Below are 27983 nucleotides of genomic sequence, written 5' to 3' on the forward strand. Positions count from 1 at the left end.
GCTTTTCCACATGAAAAACAGTTTAACTGGGTATAATAATTTCAGATCACCCTTTCTTCCAATTAGGAATTTTCAAGTCAAAACTTTCCTAGAATTTTCAGTATGAATACCTTCAACATGTTTAAAGTAATAAAAGACAACTTGGAAATGTTTCCAGGAAACAAGAAATTATAACAAACGACTAAGCAGATTTGAATAATAAGGAAATAGAACTCCTAGAGATGAAAAAAAAAAGTAATAATTGAAATAGTAAAGGAAAACCTTAGTGGGTGAGTTTAGTAGCAGGTTAGGTACAGCTGAGGACTGAATAAACAGAATGACAGACCTGAAGAAATTATCCCAACTGTCCCCCAGAGAGACAAAGATGAAAAATACGAGAGGTCGAGACATGGAGAATACGGTGAGAAGGTAGGAAGCGTGTGTTCCATTCTTCTCTATCCTTATTTTTTTGATCTGCTGTTCTGCAAGTTACTGAGAATATCCTACTATAACTGTGGATTGGTCTATTTTTTTTCAAAGTCTATCAGTATTTGCTATACACACACACACACACACACACACACATATATATTTGAGGCAAAATTATTAGTTTCAGTATGGATTCACAAATGTCATATGTTTCTTTGAACTGATTCTTTCATCAGGAAGAATTTTTTCTCTTTATTAATACTTTTTTTTCCTTTTTGGCCTCAAAGTCAGTCTTGCCTATTCTTAATATAGCTCTACCAGTTTTCTTTTGGTTAGTGTTTGCATGGTGTATCTCTCTCTTTTTACTTTCAACCTCTCTACATCCGGATGTTTTTGGCGTCCCCTTATAAATGGCAAATGGTCTTTTAATACTTATTAAAATCGAACCTTATAATTTCTATCTTTTGATTGGAGCATTGTTCCCTTTACAGTTGACATAACAACTACTGTAATGGTGTATAAGTTCACTATCTTACTTTCTGCTCTCTAATTGTATTGCTGATTGTATTGAATTCTCTCAGGCTGGTTGTTTTTAGCATCCCGTTTTTCTCTTCAAGCTTAGTGTTTTTACACTCATTTGTAATATTTTATTGTTTGCATCCCTAACTTAAAATCTAGCATTAATTTCAACTTTTACCCTGTAAGTATGCACTCCAGTTCCATTTATTCCTTCTCAGTTCATATGCCCCTGCTATGTACAGATTTGCCTCAACTCACAATGCAGTTCTGTCCCGATAAAGCCATCAGAAGTTGAAAATAGAGTAAGTCAGAAATGCATTTAATACACCTACCCTACCGAACATCATAGCTAAGCCTCACCGACCCTGAGCATGCTCAGAACATTTACTTTAGCCTACAAGTTGGGCGATCTCATCTAACACAAAGCCTAGCTTATAATAAAGTGTTAAATATCTCATGGAATTTATTGGATACCATACTAGAAGTGAAAAAGAGAATGGTTATATGGGTACAAAACGGTAGTAAGTGTATCAGGTGTTTATCCTTGCGATCCCAGGGCTGACTGAGAGCTGTAGCCACTGCCACCGCCCAGCGCCACAAGAGAGTGTCATACTACATATCCCTAACCCAGGAAAAGATCAAAATTCAAAGTACAGTTTCTACTGAATATGCGTGACTTTCGCACTGTCATAACGTTGAAAACTTCTGAGTTGAACTGTCCTAAGTTGAGGACCATCTGTATTTGAATTCCATATTATGAATATATTATTTATATGTATACACATATATTATCTCTTTCATATTTATTATTTTACCCAGTTTTATTCTTTTATATATATATATTCATATATATATATTTTATCCAATTAGAGTTATCCAAATAATTACCTGTTTATTGCACTTTCATCTCTTCCTAAATCTCTGATCCAGAATTATTTTCCTTCTGCCTAAAGAATAACTTTTAGTATTTCCCTTAGGTCAGATCTCCTGGTAAAAGTTTTTCTCATTTCTGTATCTGAAAATTTCTCTATTTTGCTTTTGGTTTTGAAGTGCAGTTTTTCTGGATATTGAATTCTACCCGGGCAGCTGTTCTCTCTTTGCACATTGAATATTTGTTGCATTGTCTTTGAGAAGTCATGTGAGGTCACGTGGTAGCTCCTTTGGAGGAAATGTCTCTTTTTTCCTCTGGAAGCTTGTAAGATTTTCTGATTGTTCTTGGTTTTCAGCACTTTTACTGTAAGGTACTCTGTATTTACCCTGCTTGTTTGTGATTCTTGAGTCTGTGGATTGACATCTTTTACCAATTTTGGCAAAATTCTCGGGCATTCTCTCCTCAAATATCATATCTGCCCTCTTTTGCTAATCTTCTTTCCTTGTGCCTCTGCAGCCAAGTATAGGAGCAGCTTTTCATTGTGTTCTCTCTCTTGCCTTCCTTTCTGAGTAGGCCGTCCTTTCGTCTCACCGTGCTTCACTCTGGGTGTTTCCTTTGGTTTTTTCATCCTGTTTTCAGCTATGTCCATTCTGTTGTCAATCCATACCCACTGAGTTTTTCATTTTGGTTATTTTATTTTTCAATTCCATTTCCATTTCTTTTTGAAACTTTCTTTATCCTGATCTCCTATGTCTTTAAAGTATTGTCTGGTTTTTATTGTGGTGTTGTTAATGTTGACTTCTTTTCTCATATTTCTGATTTTTAATGAATATGCTACGTATCATATTAACCAGACAGTTTGTACAAATCATTTGGGTTTTACTGTGACCTTATTTTCCTACAGAGAATGTTTCTCTTTGCTTCTTACGAGGAGGATAACATGATATACCTTTGATTTTGGATTTGGATTACCTCATTGTCTACATTTGTCCAAACTCATCACATGGTTCACTTAACATTTGTGCATTTCCTGATTTATAAATTTTATGTAAAGTACCATAAAGAAATTTTGAACTGTAAGGAAGTGATATGCATGTTGAAATGTTTAGGGGTGAAATGTACTGATGTTTGCAGATTTCTTTGCAATGCATCAAAAATAAAATGGGTTGAAAGAAGGATAAATAGGGGTGGGTTGATAGGTATGTGGTAAGAAAATCTAGCAAATGCTAATGGTAGAATCTAGGCGGCAGTACATGGTATTCACTTTAAAGTATTTCTACTTTATTGTATGTGTGAAAATATTTGTAATACAATTTGGAACAACATTAGACTGGGACAACATTGTACTTTGTCATATTCTTCTTTGTCTTTGTTGATTGTTCTTGAGATACAAGTCAGAATATTTGTTACATTGATATGTTACCTTCTTGTTATAACACAGACTCCTCTATTCTGGAATTTGATATGACATCAATGGAAATATATATATTGCATGAATCCTTGTTACACTAAAGTCTGCCTGTCATTGGATCCTGTAGCGTGAACATTAAGGACAGTATGAAATCTCTGAATCTTGAGATTTCAAGACCTAGAATCATCGCTAACTTACTTTGTAACCTTGGGAAAATATCTCATGTGTTCTGAGCCTCAGCTTAATTTTTCATCTATGGAATGAAAACACTTCTGTAGTATTGAGTTCCTCTCTTTGTGTTTACCCCTCAGTCAGAAATATTCCTTAGAGCTAATACTCAAAAGGCAAATACATTTCTCCTTTACCGTTTTGTTTATATGTTTGGAATCTTACATTAAATCAGAAGTCTTACATGCATATGTGTAAAGAGAGTCTGTAATGTTCAAAAGTTCATGGGGTGCTCTGTGGCTCAGTCAGCTAAAGTCTGACTCTTGGTTTTGGCTCAGGCAGTGATCTCAGCATCATGGTATTGAGCCCCATGTCAGGCTCTGTGCTCAGTGCTGGAGTCTGCTTGCTCTCTCCCTCATCCTCTGCCCTTCCCCTGCTGGGCACATGCTCTCTCTCTCTCTCTCTCTCTCTCAAATAAATGTGAGAAATCGGAAAAAAGAAAGTTCACATCAATGTGCACAGTGCTACAGCTGGCCAGAGGCTCTCTTTCATGTGTTTTCTGCGAGCCGCATTCACTAGCATACCAGTGAGTACAGACACCTGAGTACAGTCTTGACTCATTGGTATGCTGGTGAATGTGGGCTCCCAGAAAGGGATGGTAAGGTGGAAGGGAGGGGCGAAAAAGAAGGAAGGAAGAGAAAGACAAAGGGGAAGAAAAAAGAAAGGCTCCAATTATTAGCATTTGCCAACTTCTGTGGTGTAAATAATCCTTCTGTCACCAGCATGACATCCCTGCACATGGAGGTAGGCGGAGGAGTGACAGTTGGCTGCAGCTGGCTGCAGTAGTCTGTCTGTTGTCTTATACTCAATTTCTAATTCATTGGGTTGTATAACTGTTATGGTTTATATAGCCACTTAAAGTATCTGTGTAGGCGTGCATGTTGGCTATTTTTGTGAAAAAAATATTCAGAATACAGAAGTTATTTTTAAATTGCATGACATTTTCTGGCCCAATTGAAAATGCCTTTTCTCTTCAGCAAGTTTGGTGTGCACAAAAATATCTGGCTCCGTATGTTTCAGAGGAAAGTCTGAACTTGGTGGTGGTGATTAGAAATGTCTGTTATGCGTCTGTTACAGTGATCTGAGCAGGTGTGGAGTTAAAGGGAGTCTTCTCTTTTTATTTTAGGCATTTTTGTTGCCTTCCTGTGACATCGCTGTAACAAGGAAGGTAGTTCCAGTGTACAGAAAGTGGATTCTCCAGGACAAACCTGTGTTCATGGAAGAACCAGATAAAAAAGAAGCTGCCCTAGAAGATGCTGAAAAATTAGGATTTTCAGAGACTGACAGCAAAGAGGTAATACGTTGTCGCTTGTTTCAGCTGGGAGTACACGTATTTTAGCAAAGTCTACCCGATCGGGCGAGGGTGCCAGTCAGTGGGGCACAGGCCGGCGGGGCTCTTTTATCGTAGTTGCTTCTCTCCAGTTGCTGAGTTCCGTGAGGACCTGCTTCAGTGAGGCTGCTTCTGGGCTGTCTTCAGGATCATTGGTCACCTCCTTCCCCTCAGGCTAGGTCCGGCTGTGCATGGCAGCTTTGTCATTCACTGTGGCGGCAGACTTGTTTTATGAACCATTGTATGTTCACACGTCTGCGTGTGAGACTAAAAATGTCACTGCCGTATTGGTATTGACATGTTTAAACAAATAGCATTTGAGAAACTAAATTTAGAATGTTTTGGCAGTCTTGTCTTGTGCAGTGGCCTGCCCAGAGCAGCCGAAAGGACTAACCCAATAATGAGTGCTATCTCCTCTCTTAAGAAGCCTCACTTCAGGGCTGGGTGCTGTCCTCAGAGTGAGTGCTGCTGGAATGGAACTTTTCGTCCTGGTTAGGTAAAGCTAGAGGCTGGATAAACCTAAAACGACACAGTGGGATCTCTTCCTGAAACAAAATATCTGTCATATTTCTATTTCTGGCATGCTGTTTTGAAACTAGTCTGAGAAATTATTTTTTTTAAGATTTTTATTTATTTATGTGACAGAGAGACAGCCAGCGAGAGAGGGAACATAGCAGGGGAGTGTGAGAAGAAGAAGCAGGCTCCCAGCGGAGGAGCCCGATGTGGGACTCGATCCCGGAACACCGGGATCACGCCCTGAACCGAAGGCAGACGCTTAAGCACTGTGCTACCCAGGCGCCCCTGAGAAATTATTTCTAAAAGTGGGTGTTGCAGCAATTAACAACAAACATTTAAGACTATTTGTAATCAAAGGCATATCACTTTTAAATATCTGTATTAATTCCATAATTTTTGATTTTTTAATATTGGTGAAATCATTTTAATAACTGGTCATGAGGTCAAAATGAATAGATAAGCAAATGGAATTTATCACACATTTTAAAGGTCTGTTTTAGAGACTCATTCAGTCACTGGACCTGCGTTTATTTCTTCAGCACATACTAAACACTAGGCACTGTTTGAGGTGCTGGAGGTGGTGAACAAAATGGAAAAAAGACTCGCCCTTCTAAAACCTCTATTCTCATGAATTTTGGTGAGTGTAAGGAATTAAATATGTGAACATGTACTTCTTCCCCCTCCGTGAACTGGTTTTTATCTTCTAAAGACCTCATCTGACGGTTCTCGTCATAAGCGATCTTCCAGTTGGGGACGAACATACTCCTTCACGAGTGCAGTGAGCAGAGGATGTGTGACGCAAGAAGAAAATAAGAACGGGAAAGCCAGGGCCCAGGCTATGCTGCAGGTACGTGGCTGCCCGGAAACATAAAGACCTCTGGTTTGAGTCCATTTGAACATTTTGTTTATTGTGATAGCATCATTAAAGTACGGGGATATTTGTATCTACCTGTCAGTAAACAGCTCTTAAGTTCTCATTCTGAGTTTTCTTCCTGACCGCTCATCTTCAGTTTGTAAAGATTCTTTTCTAGTCGAAGGAGACCTATGAGCTGGTTGCAGTTTTTGAGAGGGATTATTACGCAGTGAATGTGAAATGACTGAGATCTAAATCTTAAAAATCATGTCCTGAACACATATGGGGAGTTAGTCCGTCATCTGGACTCTAATTTGCAAGACAAGCATGGTGATTCTATAATCCCATAAAGAATATTCTTCTTAAAAATTGCCTGTTTGATGATAAATGCTCTACTTTTTAAATCTTTATCTGTATGAGTATTTAAATAGAACCAGTGCCATTTGGGAACACTGGAAAGAACAACTTTGGCTGATCACTTAATCTTCCCAGACCTCAGGATTTTACCTCAAAAATGGGGATTGGGAGATTGATTACCTCTTGGCTCCCATCTAGGTGGAAGGTTGTTAGGTCTCTAAGTGAAAACACAGAATGCCTCTTTTTCCCCTGCTCCCTGGCGCCCACCTTCTACCCCATATCCACCTGAGGTAGCATAGGCATAGCTTGCCTGTTGCCCAATTTTCAATGACATGCTTTTGTCATCCATCTCTCAGTAGGATTCCTTGTCATGGTATCCTTTTTGCTTTCAGGTTCATTAGCAGTTTAATACTCCGTAACTATTGAATCTTCTCATTTTTCAGTGAAAATCAGCAAATAATTTGAAATCAACTTGAAACAAAATGAAGATGATTTTACTTGAGTAGCTTCAAAGAACTCCGGTGCCAGTTGTTAGGAAAATCTGTGCCCTCACCAGAGAAGTGCATGCCGGAGTCCCTAGCCTGTGTCCCTTGGTATTCCTTGTCCTCCAAGTGGATTGCCATATGCCATCCTCAGCCATCCCACTGCCAGTATCTCCCTAGGTTCAGGAGAGTGTTAATTTGTTTTCTGAAAGGATGAGTTACATCAACTTGGCCAAACCAAGAAAAAATATTTTCCACTTGATTGTAGCACAACAGTGTTCAAAAATGTTTAGTTTGGATTCTAATAGCTGTGTTTGTTCTCTTTGTATCCAGTATCTTTGGTCCTTTCCTTGGTTCATTAGGAAAAAGTGGCCAAGTACAGGTTGAATAAGCTAGTACTCTTCTCCAGTTGCTGTTGAGAGGTACAATTTGGACGTATTAATTTTTTTTTAATTTTTACCTTAACCAGTACTGACATGGTAGTAAGAAAGATTCATGGAGTTGGCATTTTGATCTTTTTTAAAAAAGAAAATGAGCGGAGAATATAATATATGAAGACTCCTCACTTTTACTTGGGAGTATGCAAAGTTTCCAATTCACATCAAGAAACCAAATACCTTGAGTGAAAGATCTGTCTTGCAGCAGATCGTCTATGCCATACGTCTTCCAAAAACATGGCCGCGAGGGGCAGCTGGGTGGCTCAGTCGGTTAAGCCTCCGACTCTTGATCTCTCAGCTCAGGTCTTGATCTCAGTCAGAGTAGTAAAAAAATAAAGTGGCCACTAAAATTATACTACCACTGCTATAGTTGGTTAGTCAAAAAGTTCTTTGTTTTCCTTTTTCCCACTTGAAATCTAGGAAAGTCTTCACAATTGCTGTTATCATCTGTTACCAATTATTACAGTGCTTATTTAGTAATTCTTTCTAGAAAAGTAGGCCCTGACACCTTTTTAATCTTGCACAAGATAATCTTAGAGGCTGTCAATATTTAAATTCATCCACTTGACTTTTGAGCATGTTTATTTTAATTTCTTCGGTCCGTTTGTGCATCTATTTTAAGATGTTGTGTTGATAGATTTCATTCCCAGGTGAGCCAGAGAATTCTGTTTGTTCCCAGATCCTTTGAATTTGTACTGCTGAACACAAGGGAGACTTAAGAAGGCATAGGATCTAGGTAGATGGTACCCATCCACCTTCATTACCAGACTGACAACTCAGTCTCCTAAACTGAAGGGTCACTGGTGTCGTCTGTGTCAGTAGTAACACAGTGTTAACTTTACTGTAGTGCCCCTAAGCAGTCACTTACGACTACGTAATAGGCCACATCTGTGCGTCTCACAATTTTCTACTAAAACACCCCTGACAGGAATGGACAGTGAACTTGTACCCCAAAGGTCTGAGGTAGAGTGTAGAGCTGTTGGCTGGTCATCTAAGTTTTTTTAAATCTGATTTTATCTCAAGAATTCACTTAGGTTTTATATCCTACTGCCTAATATCGTTCTCCTAGTCAAGGTATATGCACCTGGAAGCTATGTACTGTTGACCATGTGGCCTTGCCGGTTTCCTGCCTCCCTACAGCTACTAGAGATCTGCGCCCGTGTTGGGTGGTGCTGGCCATGCTTCCTACCTGCAAAGTTCATGTGCTGGGAGATTCCACAGCAATCAGATGGTTTTTCCCAGCCACTGTCTGACCACTGCTCCTCTTCCTCTCCCCGTCCCCGACCCCAAAATTTCTCACCCAGAAGCAGTGATCCTATCTTACTGTTTTCCCCTTTTCTTTTGAGGTAATGTAAAAAGAAGTCTTCAGAAACTTTTCTGATTCATAAATTTTCTAAAGTTGCACTATTAATTTGTATTAATAATTTTTTTTCTAGGAAAGGTCTTTCAAGTGTGTCAGGTGATTCTAAGAGAAGCATTTTAAAAAATCTTGAGTATGTGTTGGTACCACTTGCCTTAGTTGAAATAACTCAAAGGTGATTGTTTAGTAGAGGGAAATTAATATCATTATCTTTAAGAAAAATTTGTTCAGATTTATGTGTTTAGTTACATTTATATGTTTAATGTAAAATTTGTTGATTTCAAGGTATTTTTGATAAATGCAACAAACGTCTTTTTGTTGGAACCATGTCCTGAAGTTCCCATGCTCTTAAGAGAACCAGCTGATGCCTGTAAAGCTGTTTTGATTATTTGTAGGCGCATGATAATGGAGCTTACAATGAATAAAAAGACATGGTAAGTTTATTTCAAATTCATTAATACTGTAAAACAGATGTTTCTCTTTTTCAACATAATAATTAGAACATCAAAGCCTCCACTTACTGATGGCTTTACAAAGTGAACAGTAAGATGATAATCAATCTTCTGTAACAGTTTCTGTGAATTATGAAGAAGGTAAGTATCTAGCACTTTGATAGTTTATTTTTATTATTGGCTTTAAAAATGTTACTGAATGAAAAGTAGTCATATTACTTAATAGTAGATTTTTCCATTTTAAATTGTCATCAGACTGCTTTGTGGAAAAGCAATGTAACTGGTGTTTTCTATCATTCTTCATAAGCCCAGGAGAGGTTGTTAATTGCTCTGAAATGCTGTTAACTGATTTTTATTGCTTCCAATTTGAAGCTTTAAATTCACTTTGGAAAACCAATTATCTGAAATGACAGACTGTCAGAATGACCGAATAATAGTACCGTCAAACATATAGTGGCGCCATGAAAATGTGCTTATGCGAAATGTTTTCATTTTTCTCCTTTGTTTTTGTTTGGTGTCTCTGTGTTTATAATACCCCTGAAAGTACACAGTGCTGTGGGTTTTTCCCATGCCCCCGTCCCATGATGAGCGCATCACTCCAGCTTAGGAGGTGCTTTCAGACATTCTCAGCAACGGAGACCTCAGAGCCACTCTGTAACCCTCTTTCTTCATGCCCCTCAGTTCTGGTTGTAAAATGCCTCTCCAGCCTGTCCTTTACGTGTTCCTCCCACCCATCGCTGCCCTGGGGCGGCCTGGCTGGGTCAGCGCTGCTGTCAGTGGGCTTTGGCCTCTGTGCTCAGTGCTCAGGGCTGCTGCAGACCAGCTCTGGTGGCCGCTTCCCTCCTGGAAGTCCTCAGTGGGGCCCCGTTACCACACCTGTGTTCTGGATGCTTTTTCTCGATGTCCTTGAGTCAGCACTAAAGGGAAAGCTCTGTGTGCACCTGGTGGAAAGCATAGAAATGAGGCAGGACTGACCTGGCAGGGGCCCCTAGGGCTGTGGAGTCCAGCCTTTTCCTTTCTCCCATGAAGGGAGGGTGGGCCCAAAGGAATCCCATCAGGTAGCAAGTTCACTGGTACAGAAACCACAGGAATCAAAATGATTATTTTAGGATGTAAATTCCAGGGGTGCCTGGGTGGATCAGTCGTTGGGCATCTGCCTTCAGCTCAGGGCGTGATCCCGGTGTTCAGGGATCAAGCCCCGCATCAGGCATCTCTGATGGGAGCCTGCTTCTTCCTCTTCCACTCCCCCTGCTTGTGTTCCCTCTCTCGCTGGCTGTCTCTCTCTCTCTCTGTCAAATACATAAATAAAATCTTAAAAAAAAAAAAGAAGTAGAATAGTTGTTGTACCGAGAGTTTTGTCTTCTCCCAAGTTACAGCCAGGACTAGCTGCAGACACCAGAGGATTTTGAACCAGTAGCTTTGTTCATGATAATAGCTGATTTCTCCATAGCTCAGATCCTGGTTACAGTTGATCAAATAAATTTTGAGACGCTAAAAGAAAATCAAGATCAAGTGCTTTTTATTTTAAAGTTCATTTTATTCCTAGTAATTTAAAATATTTTGTTAAAACTCATTCTTCTTCCAAATGAGGGTGATTCAGTTCTCTTGTTGGCTAGTTGGTTTTAGACGCTCATGGTGGCGTGGATCCGAGCAAACCTGTGTGTGTACATTTCTCGAGAGCTCTGGGATGACTTCCTCGGTGTGCTGTCCTCCCTCATGGAATGGGAAGAACTCATAAACGAGTGGGCCAACGTCATGGACTCCTAGACAGCAGTGCTGGCGAGAACTGCTTACGGAGTTGAGATGACAAACCTACCTCTAGACAAACTAAGTGAACAAAAGGAAAAGAAGCAGCGAGACAAAGGTACTTCTACTCTTACAGAGGAATACCAGATGTCTGAGATGGAGGCGGAGTGTGTCTATACATATAGGCAATTAATGCATGGAATTTTGGAATAAACCATACAGGCCGTGTCTTTTTAATGGTGGTGTTGGATGGTGTTTCATAGCACTCTGTCCTCGTAGTAAGGATGATGAATTTATGAAGGGGCTGTGGAGGAAGAAAGAAGATGAAGGGGAGTAGCAGTAGTAGCAACAGGAATAATAATAATGGCTCGTGCTTGTATGTATTCTCTCTCTTCACCCTCTTGGTAACTTCTGAGTTACTATCCAGGTATCACAGACAGAAACTGAAGTACAGAGAGTCCATGGTGATGGGCTCACTCAAGGTACCTAGCTGAGAAGTGGGAAAGCCAGAAATCGAAGCTGGGCAAGTCCAGCTCCAGGCACCACACTAGAAAGACGTATTCCAGTGCCTGCTTAGGCAAGGTAGAAAAATTCTGAGTGTTTCAGATGGGAGTCATTTTGGCTTTTTTTGTTTCTAGATAAAAGTTGTTTTGAGACCTCGAGTCAGATCAAGGTGGAAAACATCAGTGGTGGTTTCTACTGGGGACAACAGTTTGTCTTCATTACTGTTTTAAGGCTGTGACACAGTCTTGGGATTAATTCCCTTGTACTCCAATTTATTGTGTAAAGATTTTGAGGCAGTTCATAGAAGTACCTATAATACAATAGATAAAATGGGTAAGGACACTGGGGCAAATTTAAAGGGAGCGGAGTTGCCGGAGTGGTTAAGATGCCAGAATGCATGCCAGAGAGCCCCGTGTGCTTGCTAGGGAGGGAGAAGGGGAGCAAGCTTAGATGTGACTCTGATCTTCACAGGGTTACAGCAGAGGATCACAGATTACAAATGGGGAACATTGACAGCTTAGGTGATACATAGCTTTTCTTGGTCCTAAAACTTGGGAGGAGTTTCTTCTCCCAAGATGCATAAAGTATACATTGCTTGCTTTGGGTAGACTATAGCCTCAACAATAGCCTTATTATAGACTGTATCAGCTTTTCCTGTGTGACAGATCACCCCAAAACATAGTGACTTAAAGGAACAGCCAGTTGTTTAAATCATGATTTTATGAGTTGGCAGTTTGGGTTGGACACAGTTGGGCAGTTCTGCTGGATTCCCTCCTGTGTTTGTAGTCAGCTAGGCTGTCAAATAATCAGCCAGGCAGCCCTAGGGTTGGCCAGCTGTCAGCTGGGGCAGTGATGGGGGGACTTGGCCACATACCTTTTATTGCCCAGCAGGCCAGCTCAGGCTTTTTTGGTGAGGTTTTAGGTTTCCAGGAGCAGCAACAGGGCAAGCCCAGATTTTCCAACGCATTTCAAATCTCTGCTTGCTCATTTTGCTAGCAAAGCAAGTCATGTGATGAAGCCCAGGGTCATTGTGGGAGAGGCCCACAGAGGATGTGGATGTGGGGAGGTGTGAACCAATTATGGTGATTACTTAACCATATAAACATGTCATTAATGGGACTGATTCTTATAATATCTTCGCTGCAGTCTGTGAGTGGCTGTATTTATTTATAGGAAGGTAAACAATCTGAAAAACACTGTTTATGGAATGATACAGAATGAATTCAATTATGTAATTAATGCCTTTGGCAAATATTTCCGATTGATCTATCATCTTGCTTATGAGGAGATAATGCTAAGTGAAATAAGTCAAGCAGAGAAAGACAATTATCATATGGTTTCTCTCATCTATGGAACATAAGAACTAGGAAAATCGGTAGGGGAAGAAAGGGATAAAGAAAGGGGGGTGATCAGAAGGGGGAATGAAGCATGAGAGACTATGAACTCTGAGAAACAAACTGAGGGCTACAGAGGGGAGGGGGGTGGGGGAATGGGATGGGCTGGTGATGGGTAGTAAGGAGGGCACGTATTGCATGGTGCACTGGGTGTTATGCGCAACTAATGAATCATCGAACTTTGCATCAAAAACCAGGGATGTGCTGTATGGTGACTAACATAATATATTTTTAAAAAAATTTTTTTAAATTAAAAATAAAAATGAATTCAAATGTTCATTATAAAAATACTTGCCTTCTAAGCACTGGATTTGTGGAAACAAAATATACTCTCAGGAACCTGGGTGTGAAAACGACCCATAGGTGGCAGCCACCAGCACATTACCTGTGCAGAAATCTCTGTCTCGGTCTCTTATCTCCTGTATTTCTCTTGGACCCTTGACCACTCATTTGAAATACTTGACCAGAGCTCTAGGAGAGGAAAGCAGAGAAGTGATACCTAATTTTGCAACAAGAGAAGCTGCCGATTATATACAGTTGGATTTATGAAATCTGCTGAGTAACACAGGCTGTGCAATGAATGATAAGGAAGTCAGCCTTTAGATTATTTTTCTTGTCTTATCCTTTATCAGGCTGTGTTCTATTCTCCGAAAGGAGCCACCGTGGGGAGATCCTGTTCTCTCAGCTGGCGGAGCCACCCGGATGTGGCCGAGCCAGTGCGATCGAGGAGCGCCACCACATCTGGGGCACCGGGAGCTGAGAAAGCAAGAAATATTGTTCGCCAGGATACAACTGGTAAACGTTTATTTAAGTGCTTCTGTGAGGTCCAGTTGCTATCTAAGATGGATTTATAGGAATAAAATGTTTTAAAAGCTTTAAAATTCGACTCAGAACATAAATACATGGCCTTTTATTAAGTAGGATGTTTCCGTATCTTTTAATTGTCTCTTCTGTTCTCTTCAAATCTGTTTTTGATACTTATTTCTGAATCATTCATTGTGAAAAAGAACTTGAGCTGTCACTACTGAGTGAGATATATGTGCAAAAGAGAGAAAATAGATATTTTGTTAGAAGCCTAAAACAAATAGATTCTCAGTAATCGCACAGCTGCATCATGTTGTTGAGCAGCGTGAATCTTAGTGTGGCGCTGTTCCAACACAGAAAAAGAGAATAATGCACATAGTTTGCAGGACTGGAGGGGGATATTGAAGTGCCTTGCTTCTGTTGGGAAGTGGAGCTTTACATGCCTGGGGCTGTTGTCCTTCTACCCTGTTCCCTCAGTGAAAAACAATGGAATGAAATCCACGGTCTCCACCCAGGCTCAGGCCAGATTCTCAGCTCCCTGAGGTCCAGCTCTGACCTGTGACCCCTACGTAGGACATAAGTCTTGCATGGGAAATGGCTGGGTGAACCAAGGTCCCCCTGTTCTCTAGGAGCTGTTCAAGAAGCTGCTGCCCCATCAGTGCCTGGGCTCCGTCTGGTCCAAGCACAACAAGCCTGGCAGTGAGCACCTGGCACCCACAGTCCGGGCCACTGTCGCCCAGTTCAACGGTGTGGCCAAGTGTGTCATCACCACCTGCCTTGGCAACCCAAGCATGACAGCCCGGGACAGGGCCATGGTGGTGGAGCACTGGATCAAGGTGGCCAAGGTATGCAACGGGAAGCCCAGCTGAGGTGCTCTCCTGAGTCTCGGGCACTGCTCTTCCCTTGATCAGGTCTCAGAGTGGAAGGCCCTGGTCTTTGCCCTAGGGACTGTGCAGTCCCTAGGCTCTTTGGTCCAGGGGCATGCTGACCTCGCCTTGCGTGGCCCTATGCTGGGATGCTCCGTTTCTGCCTGGCTCCTTCCTTGGAGTGAGGTAAAATCCTCCTCCTCCTCTGGGCCTCACGTGTGCCCTCCGGCAGGTCCCTGGACAGCGGCTTCCTCCAGCAGGAGCGCCTTCCCCTGAGGGGGACTGAAACTTGAGAGCCAATCAGGTGCTGGCTCCTCACATGACAGCCCATTCTCTTCCCTCCCCAGGCCTGTCAAACCCTGAGGAACTACTCCTCCTTACATGCCATCCTCTCGGCTCTGCAGAGTGTCTCCATTCACCGCCTCGAGAACACGTGGGGGAAGGTTTCCAGGTGAGTAGGCCTCTCTCCATGGAGGGACCAGGATGGATGAGGGAGCTCCCAGAGGCTTGTCCTCTTCCCCCTCAGGCAGCTTGGACCTTCTGGGAGGCGGCAAACCCCGACCACAAGACCTGGGCTGGTGGGTGCGTCTCTCAGCCTTCCTGGTGAAGAGGCCACCATGCCTCCCGCTTTAGAAATCAGTTTTGCCAAATGTCCCACACGGGGCTGAGCTGCATTAAATCTCTTCACGTGTTTCCTTGACAGCCACTAAGCTCTCTGCCCATTTGAACCCCAAATTGACCCAAACAGTGTTTCTCAATGAATATGGGAAGGGAGGCCCAGGACGAGCCACATGTGAGCTCCCTCCCATGTCCTACAAAGACCTTAGTGCTCAGAGGATCCCAGAAGAAACCCTCAACCAGGCAGGTTGACACTTTGGGGTTCTCAAAGAAAAGGCACTCGCACTCAACCCTGCCACATTATTCGTCCATTGATCGTGCCTCCCTTGCCTCTCTTCAGGAAGCCATTGAAGATCTTTCAAAAGCTGTGCAGCAAGGACACCGCACAGGGCAGGAACCTACTCATCAAGGTAGCCTGGAAGGTGCAAGCCTGGAAAGAGAGGAGGGGTGGGAGGGAACAGGGTCCTGCGAGGATGAAGTCGGGAATGGTCTGAAGCATTCCTTGGGGAGGGGAAGCCTTTGGCATGAATGTGGTGACAGCCTAGGTGAGGATGCCGTTGGCAGTGAGGGGGCAAGCAGGTGGTGTCCAAGCAGACTCCCTAGCCTTGACACCCTCTCTCTTAGTGTCAAGAGCTGCTCCACGCGGTCACCTGGGATGGGCCAGGAGGCTGGAGCTTTTTCAGGGGAGGGTCCTTGTGGGCAACAGAGAACAGTGACTCATCCCACTCTCCCCCTTAGGACACAGGGTGTCGTGCCCTTCCTTGGCACTTTCCTCACCAAGTTGCTGATGTTGGATACCGCAGTGGAGGTCTATCTGGAGGTGGGTGAGCCTGAAGATTGTGGGGGATGGACCAGAATCTGGACCTGTGGGAATAGAGCACCCCTGTAATGAGCCCTGAGCTCTCAGGACTCGGCAAACCTACCCTGATGACAGCCTCAGAGCTGCGCCTGTGAGGTCGGAGTCTCTTGCCCATCTCAGCGATGAGTGAGGCGAGACTGCAGTTAGGACATGGCTCCCGGTGCCGAAGACTGGTGAAGCAGCAGAGCTTCCTGAAGGCAAAGCTGCATGAGGTCTGTCTGAGTGGACCTCAGCTTCCCCCGGTGAGTTTGCCCGTGGGGGGAGAATGAAGTCAGGACCCTCCACGTCAGCAAGCACCTCCGTAGCCGCAGCAGCCCCTTCCTGCCTGAGGCTTCGGCCTCCCCTACTGTCTTCTGAGAGGGTGGTGCTGCAGGGTCCCGACCTGTAGCCAGTCCATCTGCCCCATGTCCTCCTTTCTCTGGACCCCAGAGCCTGGCCTAGATCCCAGGCCCACTATCTGTGTATGCACGGCCCCCTCATGGGTCCTGGCCATGGTGCAGCATGAGAAGGGATGGGAATCAAGTGCTCCTAAGAACCAGGGGCCTCATTCTGATGGACTTTGTCTGCATTCCAGGGGAATGAGATCAACCACTACAAAAGAAATAAGGTGAGCATATGTGGCGCTTCCCGCAGGGAAGGGTAGGGAGTGGGCCTCAGAGATGTCCCTGGGAAGAACATTGCTTGGCTCCATCCCCTCCACCTCACATTTCCTGGGACCCCTTGAGAAGAAAGCAGTGCAAGTCCCATCCCGTTAGGAGATGGGGACAGAGCATGGCATCCAGGAGGACTTCCTGGAGGAGGGGCTACTGATACTCACCTCTGAGAACAGGTGGAGACCGGATGAATCTGCAGGGAGGAGGATGGCCATGTGTGCCAGGACCTGGGATGGGTCCCCGGTCCCGCTGCTCAACCCTCACCAGACCCTGCAGCTCCCCGCCCCCCCAGGCTCCCTATACATCCTGTGCTTCTCTCTCTGCTCAGGAATACCAAGTCATGACGGACATCATGCTGCTCCAGGTGGCTGCCGAGAATTACACCCTAGAGCCCGAGGATCCTTTTTGGGCCTGGTTCCAGGCTATGGAGCCGCTCAGCGAGGCTGAGAGGTGAGGCCCATCAGGAGCTGGGTCGGTGAGGTTCGGGGTGGACTCTTTCTGCTGGCCACTCCTGGGATCCTCCTTCCCTGGGCAGCCTCTGGCCTTGTTGCCGGGGTGCCAGACTCCAGCTGTGGGCAAACACTGGCAGAGACTCTTGAATGGAAGCTCCTGGGCAACTCACAGGTGTCCCTCTGTCCTTAGCTACACCCTGTCCTGCCAGCTGGAGCCCCGGTCCTAGCTGGTCAGCAGCACTCAAGAAGGAGAAGAACTGGCCGCAGTCAACCTCAGGGCTGTGCAAGTGTCCAGTGGCCCTCCAGGGATTCCTCAGCAGCTGCATATGGGCAGTCCTTGCGCCTTATTTACTCCACACCCCTTCCCCCCATCTATTTCCTTATGTAGGGGGCACCATTTAGTTGTTTTAAATAGTACCGTGATAGATTTGCATGTTAGGAGAGTAAAGCCCTTGTTTTGTTTTAGAGCCCAGGTGTGTGGTTTGGGTCTTTTACTTCCTGCAGTAATGGAAAACTTGCACAGACTCTCATATTCGTTCCTGACCTAGGAAATCTTCCAGAGTCATCAGCTACTGTATGTGGGAGGAAGGAGAAGTGCCAGCCTTTCTCCCTAGCCACTGGAGGGCACCCCGAAATCCCCCTTACTCAGAGCACGGGTCCATTTCATTCAATGAATTTGGGCAAACAGCAGAGACAGCCCCTCAGAACTCCTGAGATTTAGAGGTTGCAGGGACTTTCCCAGGAATAGCAACAACCACTGAAAGTGGGAGTCTTTAAGACTTGTACGCCCCAGAACTCCTTCCTGCCCCAGGACTGGGGTTGCCTTTCTCCGCTCTAAGGCCAGGAAGACTGTGTCCTGCTTCTTCCATTGAGATGCTTTTTTGGTTTAGTGTTTGGTTTTGTATTGCCCCCGTATTTGGAACTTGTCGTATTGTAGTTCAATCTCTGGAACTGCATCAGCACCTAGTGGGGAAAAACACGGAAGGAGATCAAATCCTGCATGTGAAGGGGACAAAGCCAGAGGAAGATAATTTGCAGATGGACTCAGGGCAGGCACGACTTTCCAGCCTCAGTCTCCCCGTTGGCCGTTTACCAAGTTTGGAATCTTTCTGGGATTCTTGTCAATGATCTCTGGATTCCCTTTCCTGCTTGTTTTGTGTGTTGGGAAAAGATGGGAGGGGTACTTTAAAGGGCACACCTGAGCCTGGTTCCATGAACATCTATGCTGACCTAGGAGCCAGGATTTCCAGCCTTCGTGCATCTCCTTATGCAGTTCTTCTGAAGCAGCAGTTCCCTCCAGGCCCCAGGCTCTGGGTCAGATGCACAATAGCTACTGTTCCCTGGCTGGCATCTGATGGATCAGGGACGGGCTCTTTCTTGCCAGGATAATGGGCCATATCCTTGACCAGAGAAACCCCACACTCTCCTTGCTGTCCGTCATGACTTTTAGGTCCATGTTTTCTGAAGTCCATCATCTCTATTTCTTTTATAATAATTTTTTTTATTATGTTAGTCAGCATACAGTACTTCCCTAGTTTTTGATGTAAAGTTCCATGACTCATTACTTGCGTCTAACACCCAGTGCACCATGCAATAGGTGCCCTCCTTAATACCCAACACCAGCCTATCCCAATCCCCCACTCCCCTCCTCTCTGAAGCCCTCAGTTTGTTTCCCAGTGTCCATAGTCTCTTGTGGTTCATTCCCCCTTCTGTTTACCCCCCCTTCTTCCCTTTCTTCTCCTACTGATCTTCCTACTTCTTATGTTCCATAAATGAGTGAAACCATATGATAATTTTCCTTCTCTGTTTGACTTGACTTAGCATTATCTCCTCCAGTCCCGTCTATGTTGCAGCAAATGTTGAGAAATCGTTCTTTTTGATGGCTGAGTAATATTCCATTGTCACTAATATTCAACAGTTTACACACTCAGTCTCAGTTTGCACACTTACACTGACTTGTCCGAAATTAGGTACTCAGCCTGAGCCCCCAGACCTACTGGGTCCCCTGCGCATTGAAAGTGAGCAGATGAGAAGCATCTCGCATGCAACTGGTTGCCAAAACAAAGCAGGGGTACGAATACTTCTATCAGACAAAACAGAATATAAAAAAAAAAAAAGAGAGTAGTGAGTCACAAAGAAGGACACTGTGTCCCAATCATGGAGACAATGCAACAAGAAGATAGAACAATTTTAAATTTTTAGACACCCATCATAGGAGGACCCAAATACGTAAAACAGTTAATAACAAAAAGCAGGCAACTAATTGACTGTAATACAATACAGTAGGGGATCTAACACCCCCCTTCTATTAATGGACACATGATCCAAACTGAAAATCAACAAGGAAACAGTGGCTTTGGGTGATGCACTGGTTTTAACAGACGCATGCAGAACATTCCATCCTCCAACAGCACATACTCATTCCTTTCGATTGCACATGGAACGTCCTCCAGAGCAGATCACATATTAGGCTACCGAACAAGTCTCTACTAATTCAAAAAGATGGAAGTCATGGCATACATCTTTTCTGACCACAATGGTATGGACTAGAAATCAACCACAAGAGAAAAACCTGGAAAGACCATGAACACAAGGAGGTGAAAGAACACGCTCCCGAGAAATGAGTGGGTCAACCAGGAATTCAAAATAGGAAAAAAAATTACATGGAATCCAAGAACAATGACAAGACAAGCGTCCCAAAACTTTGGGATACAACAAAAGTGAATCTTAGAGGACCGGTTACAGCAATACAGGCCAGCTCCAAAAGCAAGAACAATCTCCCATCCCATCACCTGACACAAAGGGATCTAGCATAAGAACAGCAGAGAGCTGTAGAGCAGGGGATCAGCCTTGGTGCGTTGGAGCTCTTGCTGTTGGGCCCATGCATAGCTTCCGTCCTTGCTCAATTTCCCAGCAGGTATGGTGTTCTTTCCTTTCCTGCACAACAACTCCCACCATGTCCACTGGGGAATCAACCCTTTATGGAATTCTAGAATGCTAGAAACTGCCAAAAAGGCCCAGGAAACAACCGTGCCTTCCCCATTTGGTATATCAAGGTGCCGATTAGCTTTCTCTTTGGGGAACATTCAACAGTGGTTTTTGAGACATTGTCTTAGGCCTGGATCCCCTGGGGATCTCGTGAAAATACAGATTCTGATTCAGTAACACTGGGAGGGACCTGAGACTCTGCATTTCCAACATGCCCTCTGCGGATGCTGAGGCCACTTGTCCACGGACCACCCTGACAAACGGCGCCAGCAGGCCATTTGACCAAAGTTATCTGTTTCACCACTGAAAACAGAATTTTCAGCAACAGTTTGGCCGCAACGAGGAGGCCTTTTTATTGTCAGGAAGATAAACAGCCAGGGCAGGGCTTTGTCCACACCTGCAGGCCTCTCCTCCTCTTCTCTTCCAGGGCATATGGAGGCAGGATGGAAGGAGGTCAATAGTTTAGGAGCTTCTTTAGGTCAGTGGGTTTTCTTTCCTGTGCCCTCCTGTATCTCTGCGATGTGTGCAGAGCACAAAGTCCTTCCAAGAGGGATGGCCGAGGCTGAAAGGGGGTTAGGTGGGAGCCTGAGCTCCTGAGTCAGCCCTGGCACGTGGGCAGAGGCAGGCGCTAGGGGCCACTCTGTGTGTGGTGCACGGGCTCACTCGCAAGTCCCCATGAACGGGCCAGAGGAGCTTCAGAGAGGACGGGCAGAAGACCCAATATTGCTCCAGGCGACAGAGGAGGGAAAAGACTGAGGTTGGTTCATGGCTGAATGGGCTTGGATGTGGCTGCAGGATGGAAAGTGGCTGCAGATATACTACAGCCCCGTTCAGGGTAGTCTTGATAGAATGCAGCGACGGGAAATTCTTTCGAGCATTTCAAAATTCTTTCAATTCTTTCAGGTGGTATGGAAAGAAAAGCAGCCTGAGGAAAGAATATACATTGGCTCGTGGCAGTGGTAGATGATTTGGCTCGTTGGTCAGGGACTGGGAGGAAGAAGATTTATGACAATTAGTCGTGGGGAACAGACATGTAGGTGGACCCATGGGAGTGGGCACCAGGTATGATGATCTTTGCATCACACATTGACATCCGCCCAAGCGCATTCAACCTGGAAAAGGCACTAAGCAGCCGAGTACATCTTGGCCACTTGATATCCATTCTAGCCTCTCACATTGCCCATCCCAGTGCTAGCATAACGGGCTCAGGAATGGACATGGTGACAAGGATGGAAGGCAGGGCCCCAAGACCTTCCCATTTCTTCTTTCAGCAACTATGCTCTGAGCGCTCAGCCTGTGCCAGGTGAGTTGGTGCGCCCCAGTGCAGTCTGCAAATGGCCAAGTTGTTTCTGCTGTTCTGATGGAGAACACCTTGAAAGCAAGATGTGTGAAAGAACAGAGCAGGTATTATACTCCAGTTACCAGCACAGTGTAGTAGGGAGGGCTAGGGAGTCACAGGAGAGGAGGGTCTGGAAGGCCTCCACATGGTGACATCTGCTGGTAGCAGATTGACAAGAGGGAGCAAGAGCTGCACACCTCTGGGAACAGTGTGTCAGGGAGAGGGCACCGCTGGGGCCAAATCTCTCAGACAGAAACTAGTTTGACCAGAGAAGATTCGGAAAGTGGCCAGAGTGGCTGGTGGAGGCTGGGAGGTGAGAACAAGAGATGGCAGTGGATGGGAGGGCCAGGTGCCGAAGCCTGGTCGACTGAGTTAGCTATCTGTTTGTCTCTGAGAACACTACTAGAAAGCTTAGCACTTCTGAAGCGTGATATCTCCTAGCTCCCAATTCGGGGGGGCCTGGAATCTCCGCACAGTTGAGACTGGGTGTTTCTGCCCCCAGGTCTCTGTGTGATGCAATCTGCGCCTCACCCGAGGCCCAACTATGGTAAGATTTGCTCCCAAGTCACTGATGTGACTAATGTCAGGATTTAGCTCAGACTCAACAAAGTGGGTTTAAGCGAAATCCTGAATTTGAGTTCTTTTCTGCCTATTAGCCTGGGCACTCCCTAGGTTCCTTCCTCTGTGGGCCTTTATGTAGGGCAGTTCTAAACACCAGTGCTTGCTTCCCCAGTGCAGGGATACAGGAAAGAAAGGAAGGGAACAGAAGAGAGTAACAGGAAAGTGACAATGTTCTGTCATATTCTCTTGGTCAGAAACCTATTAGCAACCAGGCAGTGGATAGACAGGGAGGTATATAGCACGGGTGGGGATCCCTGGGAGCCACTGTGGAGTCAACGTGGTGGTATAGTCAGCACATTTCATCCAGACCATGAAACGGAGGTAAGCTTTAAAGTCGATGTGTGTTATGTTAACATGGGTTTGACTCCTGTGTGGCACTTAAGAGACAAAAAGAAAGAACAAAGAGAAAACAAACAAAAAACCAGTCTCAAATGTAGAGCACAGACTAGGGATGGCCAGGTGGGGGGATGGGTGAAATAGGTCATGGGGATTAAGAGTACACTTATGGTGCTGAGCACTGTGTAATGTACAGAACTATTGAGTCCCTGCTGTTCACCTGAAAGGAATATAACACTGTCTGTCAACTATAGTGTACTTTCAAACCTTAAGAAAAATCGGTCCTATGAGATCTAAGCTTAGAATACGCAGAGTTTCCTCATGAGGTCTCATCGGGCTGAACGTCAATCCACACGAAAGGTAAATGAAAATGTCCAAAGACAAAAGGACAGTCTGTTTCTATGGAAAGGCCAGGGCCCACCTCTGTGTTCACGTAAAAGGTAACGTCCTATGCTACTGGCAGTTGGAGCAGAGTTTCACTCAAGTCCTATTGGAGCGATGCTCCTCTGGTGTTCTCATTCTACTTGGTTGTGTGTCTTCACGAAGTAATTGAAATAACGATTCCTAACCTTTGTCTCGTGGATGAAGCAATATTCGACTATGGGTAGCCATCGAACGTTTGGAGCGGGAACAACTTTCGGAAAATATTTAGCATTCGTATCTCTCATCGTATTACAGATAAGGAAGCTGAAGCCCAACAAGGGCACCCGGGGAACAATAACACAGAGGAGGTTCTCCTGACACCTGGTTCAGGGTCCTAACTCATTGAGGAAGTGTGAAGAACGCCCAACCCTCCAGGGTCAATGGACATATCATTTGAACGTGTCATTTTTAAAGAAAAGTGAAATGCGGTCAAACATGGAAAGACAGAAAATAACATCCTTTTAAAGAAAATCCACTATGATCCTCTACACTGTTTCTTACGTTCCACATATGAGTGAAAACTGATGATAATCATAGGGGAAAGGAGGGAAAACTGACCGGGAAGCCATCAGAGACGGAGCAAAACCATGAGGGGCTCTTAAGCACAGAGAACAACTGAGGGTGGCTGGAGGGGAGCTGGGTGGGGGGATGGGGCAATTGGGTGAGGAGCATAAAGGAGGGCACGTGATGTGATGAGCACTGAGTGGTATATGCAACTGATGAGTTATTCAACACTACATCTGAAATAAGGATGGACTGTATGTCGGCTAATCGAATTTCAATAAAAAAATAACGGAAATCCAAGGTTCTGTGTTTTCTTGTTTTCAATACGAAAAATACCGGATGATTTCTTTTCTTCCCACAAGCAATGAAGGGAGCTAGCCTATTCAAGGTGAGGCAGTTTTCAGGGCATGCTGCCTTTTTCATTTCAACCCTAAAGAGACTTTCAAACATGCTTTCAGTTCCAGGCCTCTTGCCCTTCGAGTCCATTCCGAGCACCCTTGACAGGGTGGCAAAAACTTTGTTTCTTCAAGGTGGGTCACCTCAAGCAGGTAACATCTGTACTTGCCACAGAGTTACTACAGGTGTGCACCCTCCATCACTTACAAGTGCCTCTCGACAAGATTTCCTCACAGGCGGCATGAATACTGGTGGCTGATGGTTTTCTCTTTGATGACATTGATCCCATTTTTTCACTTGCACGATGACTGGGAGTCGGCTCTCGGTCTCATTCCTGGTGGTGATACAGCTCTCCAGCTCCCCCTCAAACATGTCCATCTCCTCTCTCCCAGAGAGGAACATGCAGAACTTAGGGACCATGAACTGGGAACACAGAGCAAACATATAAAGGTCTTGCCTGACTTCAGCTCAGCATAGGAGGGACATACTGTTCCCCTTTGATTTGACCCCAGTGTAATTTAGTACTCTAACCTTCTTTGCCATGGACTCCAGACAGTGGCTCACCAAGATGGGAGGGATACGGAGTTCCTTGCAGACACGCCCACACACCACGTTCATCACCTTCTAGCATGTAAGACTATGTCCCTCATCTGATTAAGAAACTCTTCAAACGTTAATGGATCAGAGTGCAATGAAAGTCTAACTTGGAAGAAGGGCTGAGCTCGGGGATCCGTCCAGTCATATGTCTCACTGCTCCCATCATCCACATAGGTGCTGCACAAAATGGACAAGGTCCCATTTCCAGTACACAGCTCATGTGGCCCATCATACATATTCCTATCCTCTTGCGATCACATAGAGTCATGACCCCATCATCATGCCAGTGCTTCTCCAGTTCATGCTGCTCTCTTACTCCACTAATGAACCTTTTTCATCTCGGAAGTGCAGCCCAATAATATTCATTTTCATAGCTTCACAAAATAGGATTTGGCCGTGCTTTAATGCATATGACCTGCAAGGCACAGGATATAAAAGAAAAATAAATTCACGTACAGGACATTCAGAATACTTACAATCTTTGTGACTTTAAAGACATTAGCAATGAAGTAAAAACACAATCCACATGATGGGAGACCATATTTGCAAACTGTCTATCTGGCAGGGGCTCAATATCCAGAATGAATAGAGATCACATGAACTCAACAACAGACAACAAAATGAATGCAATGCGTGAATGTGCAAATTGGGAATAGGCATATCCTCAAAGATGTGCACGTGAAAAGAAATTTGAAAAGATACATCACTATTGTTAAGGGAAATGCAAATTATAAAAAGCAACGAGATACCATTTTACATCCTTTAAGATGACTCTTCCAAAAAAAAAAAAAAAAAGCAATCAGAAGGGAAAAAAAGAGCAAGTGTTGGCCAAGATGTGGAGAAGATGGAAGCCTTATTCAATGTGTGTGGTAGGAATGTTTAACAGCATAGTTGTGAAATCAGTATGGTAGTTTCAAAAAAATGAAAATTAGACTTACTATGTGTTCCAGTAACTCCACTTCTGGGGTGTATACCCAAATTAATTGACAGCATGGTCTTGAAGACATATCTGAACACACATTTTCATGGCATCATTATTCATAATAGCTAAACCATGAAAGCAATCCAAGTATCTGTCGAGGGAGGAACAGATGTTGTATGTACACATATTGGAATAGCATTCATTCTTCAAAGTGGAAGAAGACATTGACATATGCCACAACATGGGTGAACCTGGAGGATATTATGCTAAGTAGATGAGTATTCATGAAAAGACACACTTTGACTTCACTCTTAGGACCTACCTAGAGTAAATTGCCAAAGACAGTAGAATGGTGTTGCCAAGGGCTGGAAGTAGGCGGTCATTGGAAGTTTCTGATTCATGGTATAGAGTTTGAGTTTTACAAGATACAATGAGATGTGAAGCTGGGTTACAGGGAGGTTGTTCAAACATATTAATGCATGGAACACACTTAGAATGTACTCCATGAACTTAATGGACTTAACGACATGAAAATAAATGTAAACTGCAAATACGGAGAAACGAACTCGGGACAATTTCGTCTAGCCATTTATATCCTTTCGTTTAGGTCCCATCTCAGACATTTTGCTTCAGCCATTTTCCATGAGGCGACTTTGATCAAACAAAATGTTCTCATTCTGTGCCCACTTGGAAGCTTACAATCAGAATTTTCCAAAACATGAACAGTTTTTTCAAAAGTTACTATCTGAGGTCACTTATTAAGACTTTCTATTCTTTGACAAATTGTTAAATGGAACAACATTTTAAAATTCTATTTCATCTGCTTTAATTTTAATTCACTGATTTTCAATTTCAGAATCGACTTTCTATGCCAATGGCTTGAAGATTTTAACCCCTAGGATAACCTACTGGCTTTCGGTTCTGCTGTTTTCAGTTTTGTTTACGTGACATTCTTTTTACCACGTCCAATTTCCTGATGCTCTCTATGAATATTAAAATATTTTTTTGCTCCAGTTGTTTTGATACATTTGACATACAGAACTGTGTATGTTGAAGATACCTGGCGTAATGATGTTCCTTTCGTATACTGTGAAACGATCGCCAGAATAAATTTAGTCCGCCGCCATCATCATCTCTAGAGATACAAAAATGAAGTTAAAAGAAAAGAAAGAGAGGTTTTTCTTTGTGATGAGAACTCTCAGAACTTGCTCTTTTCACACCTCTCCAATACACCATAGAGCAGTAATGAACTGTAGTCCTGGGGTGTACTGTAAATCCCTATTCCTTATTGATCTGAAACTGGAATTTGTACCTTTTGCCATTCACTCAATTCCTGTACCCCCTCTGCCCTCTGCTTCTGGTTACTTCAATCTGATCTCTTTTTCTGAGTTAGTCTTCCTCCTTTTCTCTTCTTTGTCTCAGATTCCACAGAGAAGGGAAAAATAGAGATCCTGCTCCTTTGCTCTGTGACTCTGCAAAGGCACTGCGTTGAGGACCCCCGAGAAAAGGCATGGCTTTCTTTGCTGGTGTGCCTGCATGGGGCTGTGCCACCAGAGCTGGAGAACTGGGTGCAGGGCGCTTCCTTGTCCATGGTACCTGGTGAGTTCTGCTGGAGGAACTGGAGCAGGAAGAGTCAGGCAGAGGCCATTGTGGTTGTCGCCCCTGCCCAGAAACAGCTTGAAAGTTTTAGTAGCATTCTGCAGTCTAGGTGCTTAAGAGGGGAGGTGGGCTCCAAGATCTTCTCAATTGTTCATTGAGTAACTACACACTGAGCACTGCCCTATGCCAGGTATCTTGCTGGGCCCGTGTGCGGAGCTGAAATTACCTAGGGCTCCTTTGCTTTAGGAGCTCCCAGTCTACACATGGACCAAAGCTCCAAAGTGAACGCACGTGAAAGAAAAGAGCAAGCGCTCTGTAGTAGGAATGAAGTGTACTACGGAGGAAGGCTGGGGAGTCATTGCATGGAAAGATATGAAAGGCCTCACTGAAGCTGAGGTTGCTGAGAACAGATTGACCAAAGGGAGCTAGGCCTGCACACGTCAGGGAGCAGCGTTTCAGGAAGAAGTGACTTGTGCTGCAGACACTCAATAACAGAAGCCAGTTTGGCCAGAGGAGTGAAAAAGGCAGCCAGGGTGGCTGCAGGGACACTAGCAGGAGAGCAGAGGGGAGGGAGGAAGGCAGGGACAGATGCTGAGGCCTGGGAGACTGTTACTTATCTAGAGTTGCCCCGGGACTGCATTGCCCTGATACCCTGCATGTGCAGGTGCATCGCTTTAATTTCTAACAGTATTTGTGGGTGAAGAATGCGGGCCCAAATTAGCATGGTTCCCCAGGCTCAAGATGTGTCAGTGGCTGCGGCTGTGACCAGGGCCATACTGGAAGAGGATTTTGTCATAAGTTGGCTCACGTGACTCGGGATGCCATCTGGACTCAGAAGCTGAGTTCCTGTGTGTCTTTTGGCCTTGGCACTGCCTCCGTTCTCTATCCTGTGAGCCTCTGTAGATGGCAGCTCAAAACATCAGTGCTTGGTTCTGGTTCAGAGAGAGAGAAGAAGAAGGGAAAGGGAAGGAGTGAGTAGTGGAACATGATGGAAAGTAACTAGGGAGTGAGAAACTCTTTGCATGACATGTAGAGAAGCTCTAGGCATGGTACTTGATCACGTTGAATATGTCCTGTGGGTCAAAAGCCAGTCACTGACCACTTAGCAGTTACAGTCTGATGCCTATACCACAGGTCA

General features: G+C 44.4%; 2 long non-coding RNA genes across 3 annotated transcripts in view; one reads left to right on the forward strand and one right to left on the reverse strand.

Annotated features, from left to right (window-relative positions):
- Positions 1–23631, forward strand: part of LOC130543852 (uncharacterized) — an 85295-nt gene extending 61664 nt beyond the window's left edge. For both annotated transcript variants that reach the window (XR_008959533.1, XR_008959532.1), the window contains 8 exons: positions 4564–6130; positions 9058–9206; positions 10841–11088; positions 13501–14989; positions 15497–15566; positions 15895–16257; positions 16590–16622; positions 16997–23631. This is a non-coding gene — a long non-coding RNA (uncharacterized LOC130543852). The remainder of the gene's footprint in view (positions 1–4563; positions 6131–9057; positions 9207–10840; positions 11089–13500; positions 14990–15496; positions 15567–15894; positions 16258–16589; positions 16623–16996) is intronic.
- On the reverse strand, positions 23518–26748 carry LOC130543855 (uncharacterized). The gene is made up of 2 exons (XR_008959538.1): positions 25263–26748; positions 23518–24739 (listed from the first exon to the last, which is right to left on the reverse strand). It is a non-coding gene; the product is annotated as an uncharacterized LOC130543855 (long non-coding RNA).
- Between the last annotated feature and the right edge of the window lie 1235 nt (positions 26749–27983).

Source organism: Ursus arctos, unplaced genomic scaffold (genome assembly GCF_023065955.2).
Source record: "Ursus arctos isolate Adak ecotype North America unplaced genomic scaffold, UrsArc2.0 scaffold_16, whole genome shotgun sequence".
In the NCBI taxonomy this organism is placed as follows: Eukaryota; Metazoa; Chordata; class Mammalia; order Carnivora; family Ursidae; genus Ursus; species Ursus arctos.